This window comes from Schistocerca gregaria, unplaced genomic scaffold, assembly GCF_023897955.1.
Source record: "Schistocerca gregaria isolate iqSchGreg1 unplaced genomic scaffold, iqSchGreg1.2 ptg001501l, whole genome shotgun sequence".
NCBI classification, from domain to species: domain Eukaryota; kingdom Metazoa; phylum Arthropoda; class Insecta; order Orthoptera; family Acrididae; genus Schistocerca; species Schistocerca gregaria.
In genome coordinates this window covers 1-7,500 of record NW_026062789.1, presented here as the reverse complement: position 1 = coordinate 7,500, position 7,500 = coordinate 1, and the positions used below count along the sequence as shown (strand labels likewise).

The window sequence follows — 7,500 nt, the reverse complement described above, 5'->3', positions numbered from 1 at the left end:
GCTGCTGGCACCAGACTTGCCCTCCAATAGATACTCGTTAAAGGATTTAAAGTGTACTCATTCCGATTACGGGGCCTCGGATGAGTCCCGTATCGTTATTTTTCGTCACTACCTCCCCGTGCCGGGAGTGGGTAATTTGCGCGCCTGCTGCCTTCCTTGGATGTGGTAGCCGTTTCTCAGGCTCCCTCTCCGGAATCGAACCCTGATTCCCCGTTACCCGTTACAACCATGGTAGGCGCAGAACCTACCATCGACAGTTGATAAGGCAGACATTTGAAAGATGCGTCGCCGGTACGAGGACCGTGCGATCAGCCCAAAGTTATTCAGAGTCACCAAGGCAAACGGACCAGACAAGCCAATCCGATTGGTTTTGATCTAATAAAAGCGTCCCTTCCATCTCTGGTCGGGACTCTGTTTGCATGTATTAGCTCTAGAATTACCACAGTTATCCAAGTAACGTGGGTACGATCTAAGGAACCATAACTGATTTAATGAGCCATTCGCGGTTTCACCTTAATGCGGCTTGTACTGAGACATGCATGGCTTAATCTTTGAGACAAGCATATGACTACTGGCAGGATCAACCAGGGAGCTGCGTCAACTAGAGCTGAGCAGCCGGCCGCCCGGGAGTGTGTCCCGGGGGCCCGCGCGAACACGCAAGCGTCCGCTCAATTATTCTGCAAACAGGAGGAGGCCGAGCTCCCCTGCACGATACACCTCGAAACCCTCTCAGGTCCCGGCGGCGCGCAGCGCCGTCCTAGGTACTTGGTCGGTTTCGAGAGAGGCGCAATCGCCCGGAGTTAGGCGAGTAGACGGTTTTAGTGCGAACACCCTTGCTCCCAACTGAGCTTGCCGCTGCCGACAGAGGCCCGGGAGCGTGCTGTCGTGGCATTGCCGGCGGGAGACAACACGCGCCACCTATGGTGACCGGCAGCTCCAACGCCAGCGCCACACAAGGGCAAAGCCCCACTTGGGTGCAGAAGCGAACTCTCCCAGCACAGCGCACGCGCCAACACGTCCGCACAACTGCGATACAAACCACCTGCGAGAACCGCTGGGGCGACCGAGCAGCAGACGGCGTCGCGGCGCCGAGTGCCAGGCGGCGGCGCATCCTCAACGCACACAGTCCTCAATCAGACCAGCACACTGCAGATGTCCACCGCGCTTCGCACCGGGCTCGGCTGAACCAACTTTGGCCGCCAGGCGCCGCGTGCAGGGTGCGCCGCAGCGTAGCTGCGCCGCCTGCCGGGCCCGTCGGCTGGCGCTCCTGCCACTCGGCGCCCCCCACCAGCCGCCTGTTGCGCGTGCGCCCACGCAGCGCGCGGCCAACACGCCGGGCGGCCCCCCTTCACCGGCCGGGAACAGTCCCACCAAGCCACCGCCGCGTATCGCTTCATACCCACATGGGCCTAGTCACGCGTGTGGATGTGGCGGGTACCGCTGAAACAACCGGTTAATAGCTGTACCGATCGTCGCCATCACAGATTCACCTCCAGCGTGAACAACCGCTCAACAACGGATTTCCAGTTCATTTGCGTATCTTGGGCAGTAAACGTAGATGTCCACCTACATTTGCGAATTCAACAATTCTTGCATGCCAGGATGTCATGTGTCACGACACGCTACATCAGACCACATACACACTGCGACATGTGCAGAAGAGAACACGTGGAAGGTGGCCCGCGCACGTATGCGATGTACCTTCCGCGATCCACTGTCAACCGGCATCTGCGGCATGTCCCAGATATGGAACGCGGTCCACCAGGGTAGCACTTTGTGTGAGGCAATACGACAAAGTCGGAATACACGCGTCACTACATCAGACGGCTCACGCTGACCTGACCTGACCTGACTCACCGCACCACCACCCCCAGCGACCCAGGGTGACATACAATGCGTTCGTACGTTCCTCCCACACGCCTCTACGGCGTACCACAGTGCAACCTAGCTGTTATTGGGAGACGAGACAAGTAGCATCAAGCACAACATATGGAAATTGAGATTCGACACCGTTGGGCACAGCCAGCGTACGGTCACACGTATCACACTACTTCACTCTGTACGTAACGACCGATGATCGGTACAGCGTGTGGGTTACGCGTACGACATCAGCGGACAATGGACACAGACCATACCACGACGTACACTGAGGGCGTCGACATCTGAATGCAACTGAACAGCTGCGAGGCTCATTTAACACTCAAACGCCAGACCGACCAGCTTGAGAGGACAGAGACACAAAGAGGGGGACAGAGGGGGACAGAGGGGGGGGGAGGGGGGGGGTCGGCGATATAGTCCTATTGCAGTACAATTGACAGTGGATAGCAGGAATATGTGGAAAGTAAGCAACACTCGCAAGACATCTACATGAGGATAACAACGACACCAGAGATTCCGAGCAGTGAACTATGTTAGGCAAAGGGACAACGTGGGTTAGGTTAAGGGACAACGTGGGTTAGGTTAACACGCGATCTAGTGTTTAAGGGACAACGTGGGTTAGGTTAAGGGACAACGTGGGTTAGGTTAAGGGACAACGTGGGTTAGGTTAAGGGACAACGTGGGTTAGGTTAAGGGACAACGTGGGTTAGGTTAAGGGACAACGTGGGTTAGGTTAAGGGACAACGTGGGTTAGGTTAAGGGACAACGTGGGTTAGGTTAAGGGACAACGTGGGTTAGGTTAAGGGACAACGTGGGTTAGGTTAAGGGACAACGTGGGTTAGGTTAAGGGACAACGTGGGTTAGGTTAAGGGACAACCGTGGGTAGGTTAAGGGACAACGTGGTTAGGTTAAGGGACAACGTGGGTTAGGTTAAGGGACAACGTGGGTTAGGTTAAGGGACAACGTGGGTTAGGTTAAGGGGACAACGTGGGTTAGGTTAAGGGACAACGTGGGTTAGGTTAAGGGACAACGTCGGTTAGGTTAAGGGACCAACGTCGGTTAGGTTAAGGGACAACGTCGGTTAGGTTAAGGGACAACGTCGGTTAGGTTAAGGGACAACGTCGGTTAGGTTAAGGGACCAACGTCGGTTAGGTTAAGGGACAACGTCGGTTAGGTTAAGGGACAACGTGGTTAGGTTAAGGGACAACGTGGGTTAGGTTAAGGGACAACTTGAGTTAGGTTAAGGGACAACTTGAGTTAGGTTAAGGGACAACTTGAGTTAGGTTAAGGGACAAATTGAGTTAGGTTAAGGACAAATTGAGTTAGGTTAAGGGACAAATTGAGTTAGGTTAAGGGACAACTTGAGTTAGGTTAAGGGACAAATTGAGTTCGGTTAAGGGACAAATTGAGTTAGGTTAAGGGACAAATTGAGTTAGGTTAAGGGACAAATTGAGTTAGGTTAAGGGGACAACTTGAGTTAGGTTAAGGGACAACTTGAGTTAGGTTAAGGGACAACTTGAGTTAGGTTAAGGGACAACTTGAGTTAGGTTAAGGGACAACTTGAGTTAGGTTAAGGGACAACTTGAGTTAGGTTAAGGGACAACTTGAGTTAGGTTAAGGACAACTTGAGTTAGGTTAAGGGACAACTTGAGTTAGGTTAAGGGACAACTTGAGTTAGGTTAAGGGGACAACTTGAGTTAGGTTAAGGGACAACTTGAGTTAGGTTAAGGGACAACTTGAGTTAGGTTAAGGGACAACTTGAGTTAGGTTAAGGGACAACTTGAGTTAGGTTAAGGGACAACTTGAGTTAGGTTAAGGGACAACTTGAGTTAGGTTAAGGGACAACTTGAGTTAGGTTAAGGGACAACTTGAGTTAGGTTAAGGGACAACTTGAGTTAGGTTAAGGGACAACGTGGGTTAGGTTAAGGGACCAAATTGAGTTAGGTTAAGGGACAACTTGAGTAGGTTAAGGGACAACTTGAGTTAGGTTTAAGGGACAACTTGAGTTAGGTTAAGGGACAACTTGAGTTAGGTTAAGGGACCAACTTGAGTTAGGTTAAGGGACAACTTGAGTTAGGTTAAGGGACAACTTGAGTTAGGTTAAGGGGACAACTTGAGTTAGGTTAAGGGACAACTTGAGTTAGGTTAAGGGACAACTTGAGTTAGGTTAAGGGGACAACTTGAGTTAGGTTAAGGACAACTTGAGTTAGGTTAAGGGACAACTTGAGTTAGGTTAAGGGACAACTTGAGTTAGGTTAAGGGGACAACTTGAGTTAGGTTAAGGGACAACTTGAGTTAGGTTAAGGGACAACTTGAGTTAGGTTAAGGGACAACTTGAGTTAGGTTAAGGGACAAATTGAGTTAGGTTAAGGGACAAATTGAGTTAGGTTAAGGGACAAATTGAGTTAGGTTAAGGGACAAATTGAGTTAGGTTAAGGGACAAATTGAGTTAGGTTAAGGGACAAATTGAGTTAGGTTAAGGGACAAATTGAGTTAGGTTAAGGGACAATTGAGTTAGGTTAAGGGACAAATTGAGTTAGGTTAAGGGACAAATTGAGTTAGGTTAAGGGACAAATTGAGTTAGGTTAAGGGACAAATTGAGTTAGGTTAAGGGACAAATTGAGTTAGGTTAAGCGATAATCTGGTACAGCCACCAGTTAGGTTAAGCGATAATCTGGTACAGCCACAGTTAGGTTAAGCGATAATCTGGTACAGCCACAGTTAGGTTAAGCGATAATCTGGTACAGCCACAGTTAGGTTAAGCGATAATCTGGTACAGCCACAGTTAGGTTAAGCGATAAACTGGTACAGCCACAGTTAGGTTAAGCGATAAACTGGTACAGCCACAGTTAGGTTAAGCGATAAACTGGTACAGCCACAGTTAGGTTAAGCGATAAACTGGTACAGCCACAGTTAGGGTTAAGCGATAACTGGTACAGCCACAGTTAGGTTAAGCGATAAACTGGTACAGCCACAGTTAGTTAAGCGATAAACTGGTACAGCCACAGTTAGGTTAAGCGATAAACTGGTACAGCCACAGTTAGGTTAAGCGATAAACTGGTACAGCCACAGTTAGGTTAAGCGATAAACTGGTACAGCCACAGTTAGGTTAAGCGATAAACTGGTACAGCCACAGTTAGGTTAAGCGATAAACTGGTACAGCCACAGTTAGGTTAAGCGATAAACTGGTACAGCCACAGTTAGGTTAAGCGATAAACTGGTACAGCCACAGTTAGGTTAAGCGATAAACTGGTACAGCCACAGTTAGGTTAAGCGATAAACTGGTACAGCCACAGTTAGGTTAAGCGATAAACTGGTACAGCCACAGTTAGGTTAAGCGATAAACTGGTACAGCCACAGTTAGGTTAAGCGATAAACTGGTACAGCCACAGTTAGGTTAAGCGATAAACTGGTACAGCCACAGTTAGGTTAAGCGATAAAGTTGGTTAAATTTGGTATTGTGTGGGAAGGGGGCAGAGAGAGAGGGGGGGGGGGGGTGGATAGTGGTGGCAGTACACGGATGCCTGAGTCACCGTCAGATACGTCACGTCGGTTCGATGCTTGTAGCAAGAGGCTGGCGGATGTGTGTCTCTCACTTCTGCAATTTTTCATGTGGTATAACACGAGGGCGGGGGATGATATTTGGTGCCCCTCTGTGTAGGATGTGTGTTGGTGGTGTTGATTTATCTGAGCAATGGTAGTTGTCGGAGGAGTGGGGTATTGTGCTTTTATAGGTGGACCTACTGCTCTGGTTATCATAGTGTCGACGGTGCAATGTGGCAGAGAGGATGCACTCGACATTGTCGCATTCCAGATGTTTACGTATTGTGTGTCTCCGTTGCAGGCCGAGAGTGGTGCATGTTCGAGTGTCTGGCTGACGTGCGATTCACGTTGTGTGCCCAGTCTTACAGCACGTATAGGGACATTCGCATAAATCATCTATATTTGGCCTTGCATCATTTACTAAGCAGTGCCGTGAGACGACCGAACTATTAGGAAAGTACTGATGTACCGCATAATGTTTACCTTCCACCACACGGCGAGTATCGACTGTGCCCAGCGTTGCCACCGCAGGCAGCGGTCACCGTCACCATTGTGCGGCGGAACGGAACATCTATATCCTCAGAGGAGCACTCTTTGCCGCCGGGCGTCACGTCTCGCGGCCTGCCGGCCAGCGCCCACGACGAACTTACTGCATGTATAGGGACAGCGGGAATTTGGCATACTTGATATAACTCTTCATGAGGCGCAAGATATAGGGGTGGATTGCAACTTACGACTGCGAGAAAAGTCCGCCGTTCATCCGCCGGAGTTGCGATTTCGGCGGGGCACGTACGGTCGCGGGTGGAGCACTTGGTGCGGCGTACGCACCCGGGTTGCGGCTCCTGCGCTGGAGGGGGGTGCAGGTTTTGTGTGGGTGGGCTCGGCAAATGAGCACTGTGGGCCCCATACATGGCTTAGTCCGCGTGGCCTCCCCCAGGTGGCGGTACCGTCGTTGCACCACGTCATGTCGCACGTACTGTCGGCATTGCACGTGCTTCCGTCCTATCTTCATAGATGGCGATGCCGTGTTTTGCCACTCTGCCTCGCGCAGTTCACGCACATTCCCATAGGTGGCCGTACCCTCACCCTCCCCTAACGACTTATCACCACCCACACTAACCGCCCCGGGGACTTGCCAACGACACACCCTATCCCAAGTCTATTTTCTTACGAAGCATCATGTGTTATTATATTTTATTTCACATCCATAGTGTGCGGGGTATTGTAGTTCACCGTACTGCGGTGGACGCTATGCTACCAGGGGGCGCGGGCCACGACGAAGGCGGACCACACTCCGGCCGACGCCGACGCCGGCCGCAAAGTGATACGCTGTAGAGCGGCAGTAGACTGCGCGCCCGGCCGCCGCCGCGGCACCCATCGCAGCACCCACGCCGGCGGCAGGTGGGGCCCCCCGCAAAACCGATACGCCTCAGTCCGCCGCACACAATGCAGCGCCCTTGGGGGGGTGGCTGCCCGGCCCAACCGATACGCCCAGATGTACTAAACGGAAAAAAAAAGGAAAGACAAAAACACAGCACGGGAAACGGGCACACGTGCCCCTGGCGCCCAGCCGCGGGGGTCTCGTCTCGCGACAAGACGAATCCCCCAAGCTAGGGCTGAGTCTCAACAGATCGCAGCGTGGCAACTGCTCTACCGAGTACAACACCCCGCCCGGTACCTAAGTCGTCTACAGACGATTCCGAGTCCCGACATCGAAATATAGACACCCATGGTCGACCGGTAGGGGCAGGGCGGCGCCGGGAACAGATCCCAGACAGCACCGCCCGAGTGCCCCGTCCGGCAAACAAGTTGGGCCCGTACGGCGCGGCGCCACGTGGGTCGACCGCGCCTAGTAAAGTCACGTATTTTCGAGCCTTTCGACCCTCGGGACTCCTTAGCGATATCGTTGCCACAATGGCTAGACGGGATTCGGCCTTAGAGGCGTTCAGGCTTAATCCCACGGATGGTAGCTTCGCACCACCGGCCGCTCGGCCGAGTGCGTGAACCAAATGTCCGAACCTGCGGTTCCTCTCGTACTGAGCAGGATTACTATCGCAACGACACAGTCATCAGTAGGGT

The 7,500-nt window shown here is 52.1% G+C and overlaps 1 non-coding gene across 1 annotated transcript in view; it reads right to left on the bottom strand.

The window, feature by feature from the left end:
• LOC126332707 (small subunit ribosomal RNA) overlaps positions 1 to 591 on the bottom strand; it is a 1,893-nt gene extending 1,302 nt beyond the window's left edge. The window contains exon 1 of the ribosomal RNA XR_007563881.1: positions 1 to 591. This exon is cut by the window's left edge and continues 1,302 nt beyond it. This is a non-coding gene — a ribosomal RNA (small subunit ribosomal RNA).
• Between the last annotated feature and the right edge of the window lie 6,909 nt (positions 592 to 7,500).